Genomic DNA, 18,917 nt, shown 5'->3' with positions numbered 1-18,917 from the left:
TTTTTGGTATTTCCAGAATGTACAAACTTTTAAAGCTATAACCACCAAACAGTTATTATCCCCCAAAATACAATAATTCCTTAATATCATCAGAATACCTAGTTAGCGTGCAGATCTCCACAGTTGTCTCTTAATTTTTGTTAAATCAGTTTTCGTGATTCAAATCAAATAAGGCCCACCCCTGTAGTTAGTTGATGTGTCTCTCAAGTTATTTTTGATCCAAAGGTTACACCTTCCTATTTTTTCCCCTTAAAATTTATTTGTTGAAGAAACGGGGCCTGCTACTGTTTTGATTTTGGTTTAGTCCCTATAGCATTTCATACAAGTCTGCATTTTGCTTATTGCATACCTGTTGTGTTTTTTACCTACTTTCATAGCCATCAGTTCTGTAAGACTCAGCTTCTGCATTTTTAGGCTTCTAGAAAGGAAATTTGGAAAGACAATGTGGAAGAAGTAAATATTGAATTGAGTGTCATAAGCTGTTGGCAAAATAAGGCTGTCATTTAAATATAGTAAGTATAGCTGTATGGTATTTATATCCGGTGCAGTATTAGGGTTCTCGTTATTAAAACATTTTAAATACTAACAGATATATTCTTCCGGTTGTTTTTTCTTTAAAACTGTAATACTTTTTAAAAACTGAATTGGGAACTTCCTTGTTTTGTATGCTACTTTTATACATCTCATGTGTCTGTAGGTTATTTCCCATGTGCTTATGTGTTACTTCTGTGTATTCCTCAAATGTTAGATCTTGGCAAATGAGCACTGCAGTTTATTTTGCTTTCTTCTAGTTGTCCATATAGGCTGTTTCCAGTCTTTCAATAATTCAGTGATGAATGGCCTTGTGCATAAATCTTTGTGGGCAGTTCAGGTTATTTTCTTTAAATTCTTAGATGTGAAATGAATGCGCAAAAAAGGAAGTGCCCCTTTTTCTCTTGGCCATTGCTTGGCCATTTTGACCTCCAGGAAAGACCTCCAGTCACCAGTAGTATGTGGGAGTGTCCATTTCTTAGCCTTCCCCAGCATGGCCTCAGTTGCTTAAAGAAGTCTTAACCATTGTCTATGTTTTTTGCTTTCTCTTTTCTGTATTTATCTTATCTTTTTACTTTTTTGCAGTCAGCTTCTGTTGCCATCAGATTTGCCTTTGATCTAGGGTTAGATAATTTTCCCTGCACCACAAATTCTGGTAACTGAACTTGTTATCACTTTCCTGAATTACTGGCACTAAAGGCACATGGCACGCACCTTGATAATACAATGTGTGATGTACGTGGATTTTTCACATCTACTTTGTTCAGAACCTGTGTTCCTCCTTTCTAGTTCTCCCCTATATTTAAGATCATTGATGTTGCTCTTATTATTATACGATATTACACGTTTGTGGTGATGTAGAGGAAATAATTAATTTCCAAACTGAATCAGGATTTGGAAAGCAGTTAAATTAAGGGAGAAACTGTTCATGGTGCCCAACAGTTGTTTGTTTTAAAACATGATTGAAATCGGCACCTTGACTGTCTGAGGGATGTCAGCTGGAAACCCTAAAGGAGCAGGGCTATTCAGAAGTTGTCATCAAGATGCCCTGAAATTCCAGTACATACTAAAACTACGCCACATTCACATAATGGTTTGCAGCATACCATCCTTGCTTAGAACCACCCTGAAATGGCCCTTGCTGACCATAGCCTCGTGTCCTGTACCTTTGCTTACTCCCTTGTTCCTATCAAGTCTTGCTTCTCTCTCACCATGCTTTTAAGCGTTTAGCACCTGCTTTTCTCTTGCCTGTGTGTTCCTGCTGTTCTCATTTTCTCTAGTTCAGTGCTACCAAGCTGGCTGTAGCTCGTGTTCTGGGACATTCTACTCTGTCAGCCACCCTCTGCACCTACCTTGCTACTCTGAACCCTGGAAGAATCTTTGTCTCTGCCTTGTTTGTTTGTATCTCCAGATGACTAGGGACAATGGCATTAGTAGGTGATATAGAAGTAGCACAAGTAGTGAGTCCAGGCCCTGTCAGGATTTGACCCTCCATTACCCTCTAGCTTTGTCTTCGAACCTTCTGTCCCTTCCTTTTACTCCCTTCCACCCAGCACCAGCCTCCTAAGGTCCTCTAGCTCACCAGTCTGTATTTCTCATGCCTGCCCTCACGTTTGCTGGAATGTTCTTAGCGCCAACACCGGTTCGTCTGTAAACTGCTTAGGTACCCTCTCCTCCTCCATTACTGTCTGTGCCTTCTTCCTGTGCTGGCTACAGTCTAGTTCAGCATCTGCACATACCACCTTACCCTGCCCTCTCTGCGTGTCACATGGGCTCTGTCCTCTCCAGTTCGTTATCTTTTCTCTGTTGGCCTTTGCTTCTTCACTTGATCCATCCGGTTAACATTTAAACATGTCAAATTTCTGCCATCTTTAAAAAACAAAAACCACAGTTACATAGAGCTGTCTCATTTCCATACCTTGCTCTTCAATGGATATCATTTTTCCCAATGGCAAGGAATGCTTAGGGCCTGGATTTTTGCCATAGCACTCAACCTGAAATGTGTTTTCTATGATTACCAAAAGCCTACATCAACTAAAGAAAAAAGAAAGCAGCATTTATTCCTTATCTTCACTGCTGCCTCCTAAAATGTTCTCTTCTTTTTGCTTCTACGACAGGCAGCTGTCAAATAGATTGCCATTCAAAGTCTTAACCCTATGGCTATTGATCAGTGTTAATAGCATTCTCACTGAGTGCTGCTCACTGTGGAATGTTCTTTTCAAACAGTGTCATTTATTCTTCACAACTCAGTAGGGCTTGATTATCTCACATTACAGCTGAGGAAACTGAAGTTGAAAAAGGTTAAATCACTCAACACCACAGAGCTAGTCTGCATGACCTTGTAATCTCTAGGTGAGATTGCTTCCGTAAACACAGCAAAGTCAAACCAATTCCTTCTCCTGTTAGACCTGCAAAGTCAGTGACCCTCTCACCACTTCCAATCTGGTCCCATTCCACAGCCTTACTTCTCACACCTTTCTTAGGACGTCATCAGCTCCAATCAAGGAAGGCCTGACCTGATTGTCACTAGTCTGCACACTCCCCAGGCCCTGCCTCTCTGGGGTACACTCTGTACTCCTCCAGGCTCACCTGCATGGCTCCACATCTTACCTCCCTCCACTCTCAGTTCAGTTGACTCTTTCTGCACAAGTTCTCCTCTTTGAAGTTATGAAGAACCTTTTATACTTGTGAGTTTTCATTGTACCTAATCTACACTTATTTTGTGACATTTTTCACTCTGCTAGTTTTATGTTATCAATAGTGATAAATAATATTCTTCTGGTATACCTTCCCTAATAGGCTACAAGCTCCTTGATAGTTATGAAATGATATTGGTTTGTTCTTACAGCTCATTCCTAGCACCACTGTGCAGGTAGCGGTTCTAGCTGGTCTGTTGAGGATGAATTTTCTAAACATGACCACAAGATGGCACAGTGACCGCAGCATTTTCCTATCTGTTGAGAGTTTGCCAAGACAGGAAAGAGTGATGTTTTCTTGATTGCTGGATATTCAAGGGAATCCAAGAGAATTTTTAAATTTAGAGCATTCTGTCAGTTCTTGGTCATTCATTGAGGTAATCAAACAGATTTGGCAGCTGTTTTCTTTCATAAATCCAGTTGGCCAATAGGATAGAAACTCCCTTCCTTGCCTGTTCTTCTTCCTTTTCTATTCATTCAACAAATATTTGAGTGACTCCAGGTGCATCCATATTCTAGATTGGTCGTACAGAAATGGACATTAAAAGGCAAAGTCTCTTCTGTAATGGAGATTTTTGTTCTGTGGCCTTCACCAAGACCAACTGAAGATACTGTACTGAAGATACTGTACTGAAGACAGAATCAAGTTTCTTTGATGTTTTCGTTGCTTCCAAAGACTTTCCCCCTCTTCTCCAGCATGGATCGCCTCTCTTCTGCAACATGGATCAATCCATAATTTTATATTGTCCAAATGGGTTTCAGTTCAGCAAGAAAAAGGACCGCCAGTCAGCATATAGCAGTGACTAATTCTGTTTCAGCTGTGATTATTTGTGGACTTCTCTCTTACTTCCCAGTTACCTTAAGAATTAACTGTTTTTTCTTTATGGTTAAAGATAATGAAGTTCAGAAAGGTTAAAATTTTGTCCAGTGTTGCACAAGTAAATACATGGGAAAGTACACACTGGTCTTTGTATCATTCATTCCTTTGTGATCAATACCAGTAAAATTGTTTAAAACAAAATAAAGCAATCCAACGTAGTTTAGAAACATTTCTTCTCCAAGGAGTAACCAAGGGTGTAAAAATTATAGAAGTGTAGTAATTTAGAAATATCAAATACCATGCTTTGTTTTAACACTATGAAAAGTTACTGCCTGGTAGAATAGTCCTTTTTGTGGTAGGAGTCTTAGTTGAATATTCATTTTTTTCCCCAGGATTGGTCCCACATCTCCCTGTGCCTTCCTTCCATACCTATTCCCTCCACCAGCCTGGCTCTGGGAGACAGGATTCAGTTCTACACAGCTCCTTCCAATCCTTGCTTCAGTTTCAGGAGGAGGGAAGGGGATTAATTTGAAAAGCTTTGTAAAAGAGACATTCCCATGTTGTACAATTCAGTGTGGGATTTTGATTATTATGTTTCAGTAGAGCAGATTTTTTTTCTAATATGTGCCTGGTTTCTCTGGTTTTAAGTAATCATAACATTTTCACAAGTACATTATCGTCTTTTACCAACCACAGCTAAGCCCACAGGCAGGGGTCAGTCTAGCTGTAGATAGTCAATATTCAATCACATATTGCCCAAATTACCATTCAGTTTAACTGATAAAACGACTGTGGCCTCACATTTGTTGGTTTTATCTGAGCTGTGATTTGGGTTTATGTGTGACCATGACTACCCTAAAATTTAAGATACACCCTTACTATGTGACTAAGATGAAAAGGTCAGAAGTAACTGCCTCAACTAATCATTTTTAATATAAATCTTACATTATATAGGAATGCATAGTTTTTTTCACATGAAATAGTCCCGTCTTTTTCTTGAACCTGTGGTATGGGATGGGGAGAGTATTCCTTTTTTTAAATTCCACAGCAGGCATTTTGGAGCAGCATTTATTTCTGAGTAACACACTGAGTATATCATGTAATTTATTAGTTACTGTACTGAAAGTGACTATAGAAGGGTTGTGTGTACCATTGTAAAGTCAAGAAATCATAAATTGATCTTTTGTAAATTGAGTGCTCTCTGTATTTAAAAGGATTGTATAAAGGCCACATTCAAACACTTCAGTTCCTTTGGTATTTGATAACTGGAACTTATCCCAGAAGTATTTATCATCCACAGGTCTCAATTCCAGTTTGAATGTATTCCTGGAGCCCTTAAATCATATTATGTGATATACACGTTTATAACGAACAGGTGAACTGCACTGGCTTCCTCCAAGTTTGACAGCTGAGAATGTGGCTTTTAAAAGTACCTAAATAAGTATCCTTCCTAGCAAGGATTGAAGACGGCTAACATTTAAACTGATGTTCCTCATGTTTTCTTATCTCTCTCTGAATGGAAAAGAGATTTCAGTCATTTTTGCATCATTTCTCTTATAAAGAATTTGAGCTTATCAGTTCAGCTTTTCATGTTTTAGTAAATTTAGATGTAGATTCATTTCTCGTATTTATTGAAATTGGGGTTTTTCCCAGTAGGAAGACTTTGCCATTTTTTTCACAGCTTTTATTCAGGTATAATTAATATTTTAGGAACTGCACACATGTGAAGCATACAAGGTTCCCCCTTGAAACATGCGTGTACATCTCTGAAACATCACCACGATCAGCGTCGTGAGCATGTTCATCGTGCCCAGAAGTTTACTCACGTCCCTTTTGTGAATGGTCCTTCCTTGTCCTACTTCCTGTCCTCAGATAACCATGGATCTGCTTTTTGTCACTGTGGTGTATTTTGAATTTCCTAGACATTTATATAAATGGACTCATCTAACATACACCCTTTTCTTACCTGGCTTCTTTCATGAAGCATAATGATTTTGAGGTTTATCCACATTATTGTATACATCAATATTTTGTTTCCTTGTGTTACTAATTAGTAGCCTATTATATGAATCTACTATAACTTGTTCATCCATTCACACACTAATGAAAATTTGTATTGTATCTAGTTTTGACTATTGCAAAGTTGCTTTGAATATTCATAAATCTTTGGGAAGACATTTTTCCATATCTTGTGTAAATACATTGATTGAAATGGCTATGTCACTGCTCGCTTCAACAGCACATATACTAAAATTGGAAAGATACAAGAAATGGCTATGTCATATTGTGGACATATGTTTAGCTTTTCAAGAAATAACCCAATTGTTTTCCTAAATAATTGTACCATTTTTACCTTCCTGTCAATGGCAGATAGGAATTCTACTTGCTTCACATCATTATCAACACTTTAGTCAGATATTTAGCATTTTTAATTTTGGTCTTTCCAGTGGGTGGACTTCATCATGCTTATGCACCACAGAAGGGTCTCATTGTGGTATTAATTTGCTTTGCCTAGTGACCGGTGATGTTGAGCATCTTTTCATGTGCTTTTTACCATCCATATATTTTCATTGGTAAAATGAATGTTTGGATTATTTGTTCATTTTCCAGTTGTTTGTTTTCTTAATGTTGAGTTTGTAAAGTTCTTTATTCTGTATAAAATTCCTTATCAAATACACACTGTGTAAAGGTTTTGTTCAAATCTTCTAGTGGCGTTTTTTTCATTCTTTTAACGGTATCCTTTGAACAACAGTTTTAAATTTTGATGAAATCTAATTTATCAATTTGTTTTCTTATGGGCTGTACTTTTGGTACTGTAAACAAGCAATTTTTGACTCAGATTTTCAGAGTGCTTTTCTTCTAGAAGTTTTATGGTTTGGGTTTTCTATTTAAGTCTGTGATGTACATAAAGCTTTGTACATAGTGTGAGATACAGCTCTTAAGTTCATTTTTTGGTATATGGACATCACATGTTCCAGTAGCATTTGTTGAAAAACATTATTTTTGCTAAAATAACTTTTCTGTCTATAAAAGTAAAGACATTTATATGACATTGAAAAGTATAAAGCCTGCGTCTTGCCAGTCTTTTAGTTATAACTTGCCTAGGTACGTTTAAAGATATTAGTGAGGAAGAGGGCTAGTTTCAAGAGCATACATTACAAATGAGGGATCATAAGTGTACACATTTATTCTGTACCCAGCTCTTTAAATTTTTTAAAAAATTATATATGATTTAACACTCTTTAACTGCTATTTTTCACGTGATTTAATGTTCTTAAACTGCATGGTTTTTAATAGCTGTAGTGTATCATATAGAGATATACTTTCACCTCTTTTATGGGACTGTCAATTTTATTTTAAAATATACTTTGATCATGTAGCAGGCTCCTCTCAAAAAAATTAAATAAATAAAATATACTTTGACCATCTCTATACTTAAATCTTTTCTCATTTTTGCTTTAATTTTTAGAATTATCAAGTCAATATATATGAACTTTTAAAAAAAAACCTTTGATTATGTATTTCCACAACATATTCCAGAAAAGTTTCAACAATTTATACAGTAACTAAGAGATGTAACCCTTTCTGGCAAGTTCTCTTTGTTTTTGTAAAATCCTCAAGGATGTCCTGAGCACCTCTCTGCTTCCCTCAGTAGCTCTTTATCCTCTGGCCAAGTACCTTGCTCCTTCTTATCAGACACTGGATCCTTCTCAACCCTGACCAAACTGAGCAAACTCCTTGAATTTCTTGCCTCTGCTACCAAAAAACTTACCAGGATAAACATACATCCCTCTTGGGTCTGCATCGACAAGAACTTCCCCTCCTTCTCTGGATCCTATTGTGTTTTGTTTCTTCAAAAATGTTCCATGTTTTCCCTGCCTCCCTGGGGTCCTGAGTTCCCCTTTAGCTAACCCTCCTGCTTTTTCTTAGGTATGAAGCTCTTTGAAGGAAAGCGTTCTCTTGCTGGAAGTCCTTTACTCCTCACCCAACCACCACTCCTCTTTTATGTTTCTCTTCTCTTCTCTCTTCTTCCTCTTATCAGTCTTTTGCTCCCTCTTGTTTTACCCAGTATTCTTACTGAACCCCAATGTCTCCCTACCTAAGTGGAGATTGCTTTGCAAGAATTCCAGGGTAGGGCCAGGGATTTGGCTCAGTGACACCATGCCTGCCTCCCAATCGCAAGGTTCTGAGTTCAAGCCCTGATACTAAAAAAAAGAATTCTAGGGTGATTCAGCACCCCTTTGCAGCTTTGTCTGTTTGTGGGTTATGTTACCTTTTTCTTCCTTGCCCCTTTGCCCCTTTAAATTATCTAATTTTATCTCTGAGTGGTAGTGGTTGGGTTCCAGGACGAGTTAACCAGTAATCTGGTTTGACTCTGTCTCTGAAAGTGAGCTATAGGCCTTTGTTTCCCTTCCTCTTTACATGGAGATTTGTTAATATGGTCAGGCTGTATGTGGCCCTTCTTCTAGGAAATGTTACTTTCACTGATTTTGGAATTCTTTGTCTCATTTGAACAAGCATTCTATCTCCTTTCCTCCCTCTTACCTCCCCAAGTATTTGTTATTTCTCTGTGGTTTTGATCCATTCAGTGTTTTATAACTGCCCCCTTTCGTACCATGAGTGACATTTTCAGGCCATAGAAGATTCAAAAGATTAACTCATTTGAATCTTTACAAAATCTATACATTACAGGACACTACAGCCAAAGGGTCATCTTAGAAACCACAATAATCTACAACTCTGACTCATGATGAATTCTTCTGACAGGCCTATTTTTTCAGATACACACACACACACACACACACACACACACTCACCCCTTTTGGGGATTCTGTTGGGGGAGGAGAACTAGGGATGGAACCCAGTGATGCTAGGCAAGCACTCTACCACTGAGCTACATCTCCACCCCTTCTTAAAATTTTTTATTTTCAGACAGGGTCTCACTAAGCTGCTTAGACTGACCACAAGCTTCTATTTTGATCTCCCAAGTAGCTGGAATTTCTGGAGTGCGCCACCATGTCCAGCTTTCTTGGCCTTTCTTAATTGTAGATTTTTCAAGGCAAAAAAATATGCAAAATCCCTAATATTCTTTTTATTTTTCTGACCTTTTATGGTACTTGTTTATCCCATATATTATTTTGTTGTTTTTAACTGGTGATTTGTCACACTAATCACCACCTGGACCATGTTACGGCAAGTTTTATTTAACAGTCATATTTCTTTTCTTTTTTATGGGGAGAGGGTGCTGGGGATTGAACTCAGGGCCTCAACCAGAGATATACTCTGCAGCCACAACTAGCTTCCACACTCCTAGAGAATAGGGATCATGTCGGTTAGCACTAAGTGTAACTCATATTAGTACCATATGTCATATTTATTAGATCAGTGTCAGGTATTTATCTTTATAAAAGGGTAACTGTAAAATTGAGCATTGACTCTCTGGTTTAGGGACACAAAGCCATGATTTCTACATAGACTTTCTGGCATTCCTGTTCATCTTGATTGTGGACCTAGAGGTCAGACTTCATCATCTGCACCAACAAGGAGATGCTTAGGGTAGCTCATAATACGTAATACCGCAAAGTTCATTTTGTTTTTTCTTTGTCTGTGGTTAAAGATGGGCCTGCCCCTGAGAATTCACTCTGTAACACCTGTTAGTTGTATTATAAAGATGAACTCAGGAGCAAAAAATTGACCCTGGTTCTCTATTCTACCTCCATTTTAGGGCACTCGGTGGTTTGCATCCTTCTGTGGGAACAGAGAAACCAAGGAAAGCACTCGTGGGGCAGGATTTCTCTTCAGCCATTGCTCAGAACAAGATAGACAACACAAAAGATTCTTTCTGAAAACCGTGTTACAGAGAAGATAGTGGATGTGTTTAGAAAATAAGAAGCCAACTTGAGAATAGCAGTAAGCTTGGAGTACTATTTTACTGAATAAAATGTGAATAATCTAGATTACTTTGATACAAGGGGGAAATACAAGAACCTAGAGATATTGATATGTTTACTTTTCATTTTTCAATATACTATAAATATTTGTTTTTAACAGAGTTTAAGATAGATTTTTCCACAAAGTGCAATGAATATGAATAAGTGATGATAAAGAGTTTGGTTCATATACCATTAACTAGGTTAGGCATGACTTTTGGAATTTCAAACTAACTCTTTTTTTCTTTTTAGGTTGCCTCTTGGTGCTGCCTTGGTGGTATTTGGCACCCAGAATGCTTCATTCTGTGATGGTCTATTAATAAGATTGCCTTGTTAGAGTTTGGAGCAAGGGGTCTCAGGTAGGTGGCTTTTATCATTATATGGCATGACTTTCAAAGTGGTCACTTATTCCAGTTCCTAAATAATGTAAGATATAATACTAAAAGCTTTGAAAAGCATGCCACATAATAAGCATGCCACTTACAGTCTTAGGGTCCATCAAAAAGGATTGTGATCAGCAGGACTTCAGTAATAATTACGGTCTAATAGAAGGCAAGGAGCAGTCTTCCTTACTCTGGACAAAATACATAGCTGCTGTAAAGGCTTATTTGTTTGTCTTCCCCAGATAGCACATATGTACTCTTAATTAAGTACTCCCTTCTTTGGATCTTGCTCGTAGCAGTAGATTATCCCATGTTGCCATATCTTCTTCCATCTTCTGGGAAGGATCTGATTAACTGTGGGCAGGTGGAGAGGAGGATTAGATCTGCTCCCTGGGATGGGGCAGATGGTAGAATAAGGAACCCAGTGTGACAAGAGCAGTTTGCTGGCGTTCTTGGGAAGAAGACACATACAGGTATCTAGATTTCCCAACCTATAGATGCAGCTCAGTGAGTGACACAGTACTGGAAATCCAAGCACATATGAATTTGGCACCAGCAGGTAAGTCTGTCAACAGGCCCTCAAACATAGGGTTCAGGTTTATGGACTACAACCCCAACCCCTAGGATGGGGACCCTGAAAAAACAAAGGTGAGTTGGGTGGGTGTGGGGGTAGACATCTGGAATCCCAGCACTTTGAGAAGCTAAAGCAGAAGGGTCACAAATTTGAACCCAGACTAGGCAACTTAGCAACATTGAGACCTTGTCCCAAAATAAAAAATTAAAGAATCGGGGATGTAGCTTAGTGTAAAGGTCCTGGATTCAATCCCCAGTACAACATAAAGAAAAAACAAAGAGGGCCATGCCAGGGCATGGGCTCAAGTTCCTAAACTTTCCACTGACCTCAGGCAGCCACTATCACCCTGGGGGCCAGATAGGCGCTCACAGTATATGTGAACAGAGCTTTATAATCAAATTAAAGGTGCATAAATTAATCTGGATAAACTTTTATGTTAATAAGCACATTCTATGGAGATTAAGCATTTAAATCAAGTTAGCGTACATTTTTAGCTGTGTGCTATAAATATTTTCTAAAAAGGATATTTTTTAGAGTTGTAAGTTACAGATTTTCTTGTTTATTTTCTTATTCATTGCTTTTAAATTATATTTAATGAAGCTATTTTTAGTAGCTAGAATAGGAGGAAGAAATTTTACTGAGCCACACCCCACTTATACATGTTTTCTCTTTTGATTCTCCTACATCTGTAATCAGTCAGAAATTTTCTGATATTTTCAACATCGTTCTTACATTTTAATTTCACATGAAGAATATTCTCTTTAAAAATTTAGAATTTACTTTGTTCCCTTTTTCTTCCCATAAAGCTTCATTGTCTATTTCCAAACAATAAGTCACCATCAGTTAGGCTTTAGATTATATGTACTTAAGGAATTATTAGAACAGAGCATTGGAAGGCAGAAATATTCTGAAAACACTCATCACGTTTGGCCCCATACTCAGCAGACCTCTGTGTAGCACACACCAGACCTCCGCTTCCCAGGCCCACCGAATCAGGGCCTACTGTGGGGGACTCAGAAGCCAAAACTCTCAAGTGATTGTGCTGCACCCCTAGTTTTTACCCCTGTGCCAAAGCACACTAACCATTTAATTCTATTGGGTTTGCTCCTGAGCTTGCTTTCTAACCGATTAGAGATTCGGGAGCTCGGAAGCATGTTTACCTGCTCACTTTGATTCCTGAAATTCCCTTAAAGGGACTACAGTTCTGTTCAACAAATATTTATTAAATGTCTACCATATGGCTACTGGCCAGGTGCTGGGGACACAAGGAATAATAGGTTCCCTGTAGTCTAGTTTCTGGTCACCACAGGAGAGTCAGGTTAGACAGGTCATTTCAAGAAGAGCCACCATCCACACTGGCAGTAAAAGGCTTTGAAAGATAATTTTCAAATTTATTTCCACACGAGTAGAATTGGTCAAGGGATACGTAGGGATTGACTCTTCTAATGATGCCAGCTAGAGGGGTCCACAGGGACCTCTGGAGGCCAGGGAGGGAGCAGCCTCCTCTGACTGGACACTTTTGCGTAGAGCCAATCCTACTTACTTGCACCTGTGTGGGAGTAAAGAAAAGTGGTTGCTTGTAGAAGTGATTTTATCCTGGGCAGCCACATGGGCATAACTTAACGAGGACAGCTTGATCATATGTACAGAGCCTTACCTGGTTGTTGATTGTATTTTCATTACATTTTTAGTGCTACTTGAACAACAGCACATCAGGCAACATTTATACCTCCTTGTAGAGCATGAACCCTTTTAAAGCACGCATTTATTGAGTTCAATCCCCGGTACCAAAAAAAAAAACTAGTTCTTCAAATGAACTTTTATAACTAAGTTTTAGCTTGTTTCTTTAGCACTTTTCTAATCTCACCCCTGATTTCTACCATTTGATTTGAAATTATACACAGATTCAGTATGAGTGATTGAGAATTCAAACATGAAACCTGGATTATTCCATACTTGTGATTTTAATAGCTTTAGGAAAATAACCATACATGAGTGGTTGTTTAGGGTCCGTCAGTGTGAATATTTTTATAGTAGGTGTCACATAAACTTAAGGAGTTAATGTTAATAAGACAGGAAACTCAGTACAATTTGGGATATGTGACCTGTGGGCTACTTCATAGTACTAGCTACATATTGAGTATTTTGGAAATGTTTTATACAAATTATTTTTTAAAGCCCAGGAAATCCTCTAAAAATAAAGTATCGATTAGTCTTACCTTGTATTATTATAATTTCAGTTACTTGCACTTACTTTTCTCTCTCTGCATCATTCCCTGCCTCTTGCACTGTTCTCTCATTTGCAAGTACTAATTCCCTATGTGAAGAAAATGAAAATACCCAACTGTAGCCCCATCTGTATTTTTTAGTTTTCCTATTTTGATAATAACATACTGTCATAGGGGAACCCCATCTACCCCCACTGTGCCACTTAACTTATAGGTGGTAAAAATGTTACCAACTCTAGAAATAAAATGCTAGGTTCTAAGTTAATGGGAGAGCTTTTAAGAAAGAAAAACTTTTTAACTCAGTATGGCATTTTTCTCCATGAAGTAACCAAGGAAAGTATTTCTGAACTGGATGGTAACATTTGTTTTAATATTCCATTTTCATCAGGTTGTCTGTTTTGTCTGGGTATCCAGAGAACACATGGCTTGAGAAAGAACAACCTAAATGTATGGATAAATAAGAGAAGTGATTTTGAGGTTTCTTGGAACATTGGAATGTCAGTTTTAAAATTTGTTGACATTTTCCTGTTGGTTCTTAAAAGCAAATAGATTAGAAGGTTTCCTTCACTTCTCTATTTTTTTTTATTATTTTTATATTTTAAAACATTTTCAAATATCAGTACAGCTTTTTGATAAATTTCAAACAAGATTGACCCAGAACTACATTTGAATGAATTATTCAATATCAGTTGAAAGTATCAAATATAGCAATTAAAAAGGCATCTTTTGACACTTACTGTAGGAAAATAAGTATTATAGTTTTTCATATTCTGGTTGTAAATGAGTTATTTGAGGACCTACTATAATTCAAATGAGTTATAGTTACTGTGTACCCTGCTTCTGGGACAGTCTGGCTTTTTGTTTTCTGTAGGGATCACCAGCCCTACCCTTGTCTTAGCATCTTTCCTCCTCTGTGCTGAGCCATACAGGCACCAGTCATGTTTTCATTTTGGATATTTTCATTAGAATGGAGGTTTGCTGATGTTATTTACTCCTGCTATTTGATTCCTTAGTGATGAGATCATCCAGAGAATACTTATTTTCTGAAGCAAAATAAGTATTTTAAGGAGATTTTTATTATTGTAATTGCTATTATTTTAATCTAAGACTTCAAATGGTTGTTAATTTTCAACAAAATACCTTTCTGTTATTCAATTTGTTGAACCAAATTGTATCCATGCTATTTTATCTTTGACTTAAATACATATGTTCTGTGTCTACTACTGCACTTGAGCAAGCCAGGTCATTATATTACTGGTAAACACTTGCCCTGCTTTAATTTTTTTTTTCATTCATTCTGCAGTTATTTTACTGCCTTTTCTGGGGAATAACAGTGAATAAAACTGACAGTAGTCCTGCCCTTTGCTGCCTGCAGTCAATTGTTCATTCTCCCATAGACTTTTATAATTGTAAGATAATTTTTTTCTTCTCCTAAGAAGTGATTTTACAGACATGTTAATTGACTGCTGTAAGCATTTCCAAATTAACACACAATAATTGAAGTTGTTTTTTAAAAATGTTCTGAGTATGCTGTTGTCCTTCAGAATTAACTGTCTTCATTTGTTTTCTTGTTAATTCCTTCGTGTTATCCAAAACTCTTATTAGTGTTTTATACACATAAAACATTATCAACTGGTAAGTTCCCTTTTGTAATCCACCTTATTTACTCTCTATGGAAAACATGTTTTAAGCAAATGTTGACATTTCTAAATTGTTTACTAATAATGTGTGATTAGCACAAGGGAGACTAAAGTGTTGGTGATTGATTACATATGCCCTTAGCAAAGTCTCTTTGACTTTTAAATATGAAAGAATTTCTGATGCAGGTAAGTATTATAGAAATTTGTAATGTTAACAAAGTGACTGTCAGAACTGTAGAATATAAGCCTATTAGGTGGCGAATGCTTGTAATCCCAGCACTCTGAAGGCCTGAGGCAGGAGGATTGCAACAAGTTGGAGGCCAGCCTGGGCCACAGAGTGAGTTCAAGTCCAGCCTGGAATACATAGCAAGGCCTTTTCTCAAACTCACCCCCAAAAGTAGAATTTAAAATATACAAAGTTTAACCACTATCCTATTCTTTGGACAACATCTCATAGAAACTGGTCTTATTTCTGATGTGTGATTCACTTTTTGTTATTTTTTTTGGTGTGAGTCACTTTCAGAATAAGGTAAAACACAGGAAGATAAACCTGTTTACGTGTGCAAGGACATGCAGAATTTCCTCTACCATTGCTGTGTAGTCTGTGTCACTGTGGCGGGTATAAATGCCTGTTCTGGTACCAACAAAAACTGGAAGGGTATTCTGAAGTGGCTTCATCTTAGAGCAATTTTCTACTTTCTTCACAATTCCTCAGACCAAGTCAAAGAAGAATTTTCCTCACTTAGAAAGTTTAACTTTTTTTTAAAAGTACAAGTTTTGTTGCAGACTTCACAACTGTAATCCCAATGCTTTTAAAAGGTTTTTCTTTGTCCTATAAAAGAGAATACACAGATAATTTTAGTTGAAATTTTAATTAGGATTACATAAATACAAGCAAGATAGATACAGATATATTCCAAATAATAGTGCATTCTAATTAACGCCTTATTTCATTTGTTGTGGGAAATAACAGTTTCTTATTTGGCCACTCAAAAGAATTCAAAATTGATTGAATTTAGGGAAATTAATCATAACTTGGGATGTCTTAAGATAACTAACTTAAAATTTTGGCTTTATTATTTTATTTCAAATTATATGCTATATAGCAGGGATACTTTGTAGACTGTACTGGAATCTCTCCAATCTATGACCATACCACCCTGAACGTGCCTAATCTCATCTGGAATCTCTCCAAACAAAATACATAAGTTTAAAGTATATTAAAATACTGAAAGTATTTTTATTGAAAAATATCATTAAATAGTAATTATAAATTTAAAAAATCATGAATGTATTTGAAAAGCAATAAAATTTATATTGGTTGAGAAAAGAAGAAAAATAAGTTACTTAAATTATTTAAAGTTCACTTTATAATCTGTCTTTTAAACTTTTTAAGTCTTAAAATTTATTTCCTTTTAGAGATCATAGCTGGAAGCTCTAATAGAGAAAACTGGTACTGTCCCTCTTCTGATCTTTGAAGTATAGTGAAAGGACTTATCCATTCCCAAACTGGTTGGCTAACCTGCCCTTGTCATAAATGCAGTAGAATAAAAGCGAAATAGGAGTTTAAGGGCATAAGCCCCTTTTGATACCACAGTGCTATCAAATTGTTGATCCAAAATGGCAATGATGGTAAATATATCCAAATCTCAAATTCATTGAACTCCAGGGAGATACTGTATTAGAGTTGGAAATATTATACTTGTACTTATATTATTAAGACAGCATAATACACAAAATGGTCTTTCATATTCTTACCTACCCCACCAAAAACTATGTGCAAGTAAGTATTTACAAAGTTAATTTTACTGTTTTGCAACTTTGATGTGCAGAATTCAATTCTTCCATTTATGCATGACCTATGCTTTACAAAGAATGGAGCTTTTGCTTTTAACTTTTTGAAATCTTTTATTGATCTAACTTTTTGTTTTTCTTGTCTTTTAAACTGTGATAATAAGGCTGTTTTCACATATATCCCTTAGTAATTTTATAATGATGCTTGAATGTCCTCAAATATTTTATTTATATATCCATAAATTCTGAAAGTATGAAAATTTTATTTCAAGGGAAATTATTAGATTAGTATTCGAGCTCTGAAGTTATTTTTACTTAATCTGTCATGGACACATCCTTTCATTATTTTATTTTATCTATTTGATTTATATATTACCATCTTGAGTTCTCATAAATAATGATTTCTGAATGTTCATCTTCCAAATGACTTTACTAATTTCTGTATGCTTTGTACTTTTATAACAGATTACTTTAGACCTTCTTGTCTTTTGGCTTTTATCATATTTACTGGTAAAATGACAAATTATTAACACATGCGTGCTGTCAGTCTACTAGAAATCTAGTTTCTCTTAAGTGTTTTAAGCTATTTTAAGATTTTTCAACAATGATCTAGTAAACCAAAATATGCTTTCTTCCTAACACCTCCTGTTCCAATATCAAACCTGTATTTAATTACCTTTGCATGTTTTTGAAATATAAAACAGCACAGAATTGTTGCTACGAATGACCAGTACTTACAGTGTTATTAAAAATAAATTAGCAGGTAACAAAAGTGTGGCTCCAAGAAATCCAGTTATACAAGTGTGCACAGTGGGAGTGCTTTCAACGTGAGATGGGTTCTTTGGTGCAGTTCTAGATATGGATGCCAAGAGGGAACTGAGTTTGTCTCTTCCACAATATTAAAATTAATGAAATTTTTATTAGTTTATTTAGTTTACAAACAGTAACCCTAATATCCATTTCTTTTGGTAGACAAGTTAGGTTTTTCTAAAAAATTAAATTGAATTTGGGAAACAAGTGGGGAGTCATTCAGCATCCCAAATTGCCATTGATCTAGGTAACACTGTTTGACTTTTTATTTCTGCATTTATTTGGTTGTGTAAATGTGCTTAGAACTAATAAAAATATGCAGTTGGTGAAAATTAATGCATGACTTGTTGGCAGAGTATGAGGAATGTAAGCATGTGCCATGAAATTGCAATTCTTTCATCCTTTATTTTCTGTCATTTACATGCTAGTTCTATTTAGAGTATAGTCCATTCTTGCTTTTTTTTCATAGATTGGCCAAAATGGGAAAGATTGGATTCCACTCTCTTCCACGAAGAGTTAATGGGACTGGCTAAGATCATAGTCTGGAGCTTTTTCTGTCTGTAATCAGGTAAGCATCAAACAAAAATCACTGTAATTCTATGCATGCACCTTTAATATATTTAGTTGATATACATATTATGATCTTTTATTAAATATTGAGTTTACAACATTATATTTATCCAGTAGATTTAAATGCACCTTTGATAACTAATTTGAGTTCTGTAATTTATTAAGGTAAAAAAGTATTAGCCATGAAAAAATTTCAGCTGGTCTTAGGAAAGTGTAATATTTGAAATCAGTGCAGTTCTTCATTGCTCAGTATGTACATCCAAAGATAATAATTCCTCTGTTACTCCATGTTGAATATTACCAATTTTAATAGAATCAAATGTTTATAAATTGTTTTATGATGCAGTTTTAATACATTTTTTCCAGTAACGTAGAAGTAATTTTTCTCAATTAGGGTTCTCCACATTACAGTTGGGTCTTGTAACACGATGGCAATTATGACCAATCTTTGAGATATTTTCAGCTTTTAATTATATGCAAGGATGTAGATACTTTATATCCCATTTTGCTTCTACAATTGAAAAATGATCTTCTAAGTAAATGCATTAAAGATTTACATTAGGAAATCAAATAATTGAAAATCAGTTTTTTCTCCTGCCAATACAGAATGCTTTATAACAGTTTATCTTAACAAAAGAATGGCTATAATTTATAAGGGAGGAAGAGAAGCTATCTTCTGAACAAGTCTATAACAGGAAAAGAACAAGTACGTGAGATTAAGAAAATCCAAAACCAGAGGAAACACACAGTGTTGGCATTGCTAATGTCAAGTGCATTATGTAAATGTCACTTTTAAACTGCATGGAGGACTTTTAGACAATTTGAACAGCATGAGGGCCTTGCCTATGGCTACCTAATCAAGAAAAACTTCTTTAACTTTACCTATATGCCTTCACTACTTTAATCAAATTAATGGGTCATGGCTATACTTTGCATAGGGA

General features: G+C 36.2%; 1 protein-coding gene across 9 annotated transcripts in view; it reads left to right on the top strand.

Moving 5' to 3' along the window:
• Plag1 (PLAG1 zinc finger) overlaps window positions 1–18,917 on the top strand; it is a 45,034-nt gene that overhangs the window by 17,298 nt on the left and 8,819 nt on the right. For 4 of the 9 annotated variants that reach the window (XR_015442680.1, XM_021249547.2, XM_087190321.1 and 1 more), the window contains exons 2-4: window positions 9,773–9,957; window positions 10,230–10,336; window positions 17,876–17,974. The gene's annotated coding sequence lies outside the window, so the exon portion shown is untranslated. Of the gene's footprint in view, window positions 1–9,772; window positions 9,958–10,229; window positions 10,337–16,864; window positions 17,975–18,917 lie in introns of those variants that run through there. The other 5 variants (XM_021249548.2, XM_004871521.3, XM_087190323.1 and 2 more) reach the window with 3 other exon arrangements.

Source organism: Heterocephalus glaber, unplaced genomic scaffold (genome assembly GCF_053883595.1).
Source record: "Heterocephalus glaber isolate CG9 unplaced genomic scaffold, H.glaber_assembly_v1.0 deba00001553, whole genome shotgun sequence".
NCBI classification, from domain to species: Eukaryota; Metazoa; Chordata; class Mammalia; order Rodentia; family Bathyergidae; genus Heterocephalus; species Heterocephalus glaber.
This window is presented reverse-complemented; position numbering and strand designations above follow the sequence as displayed.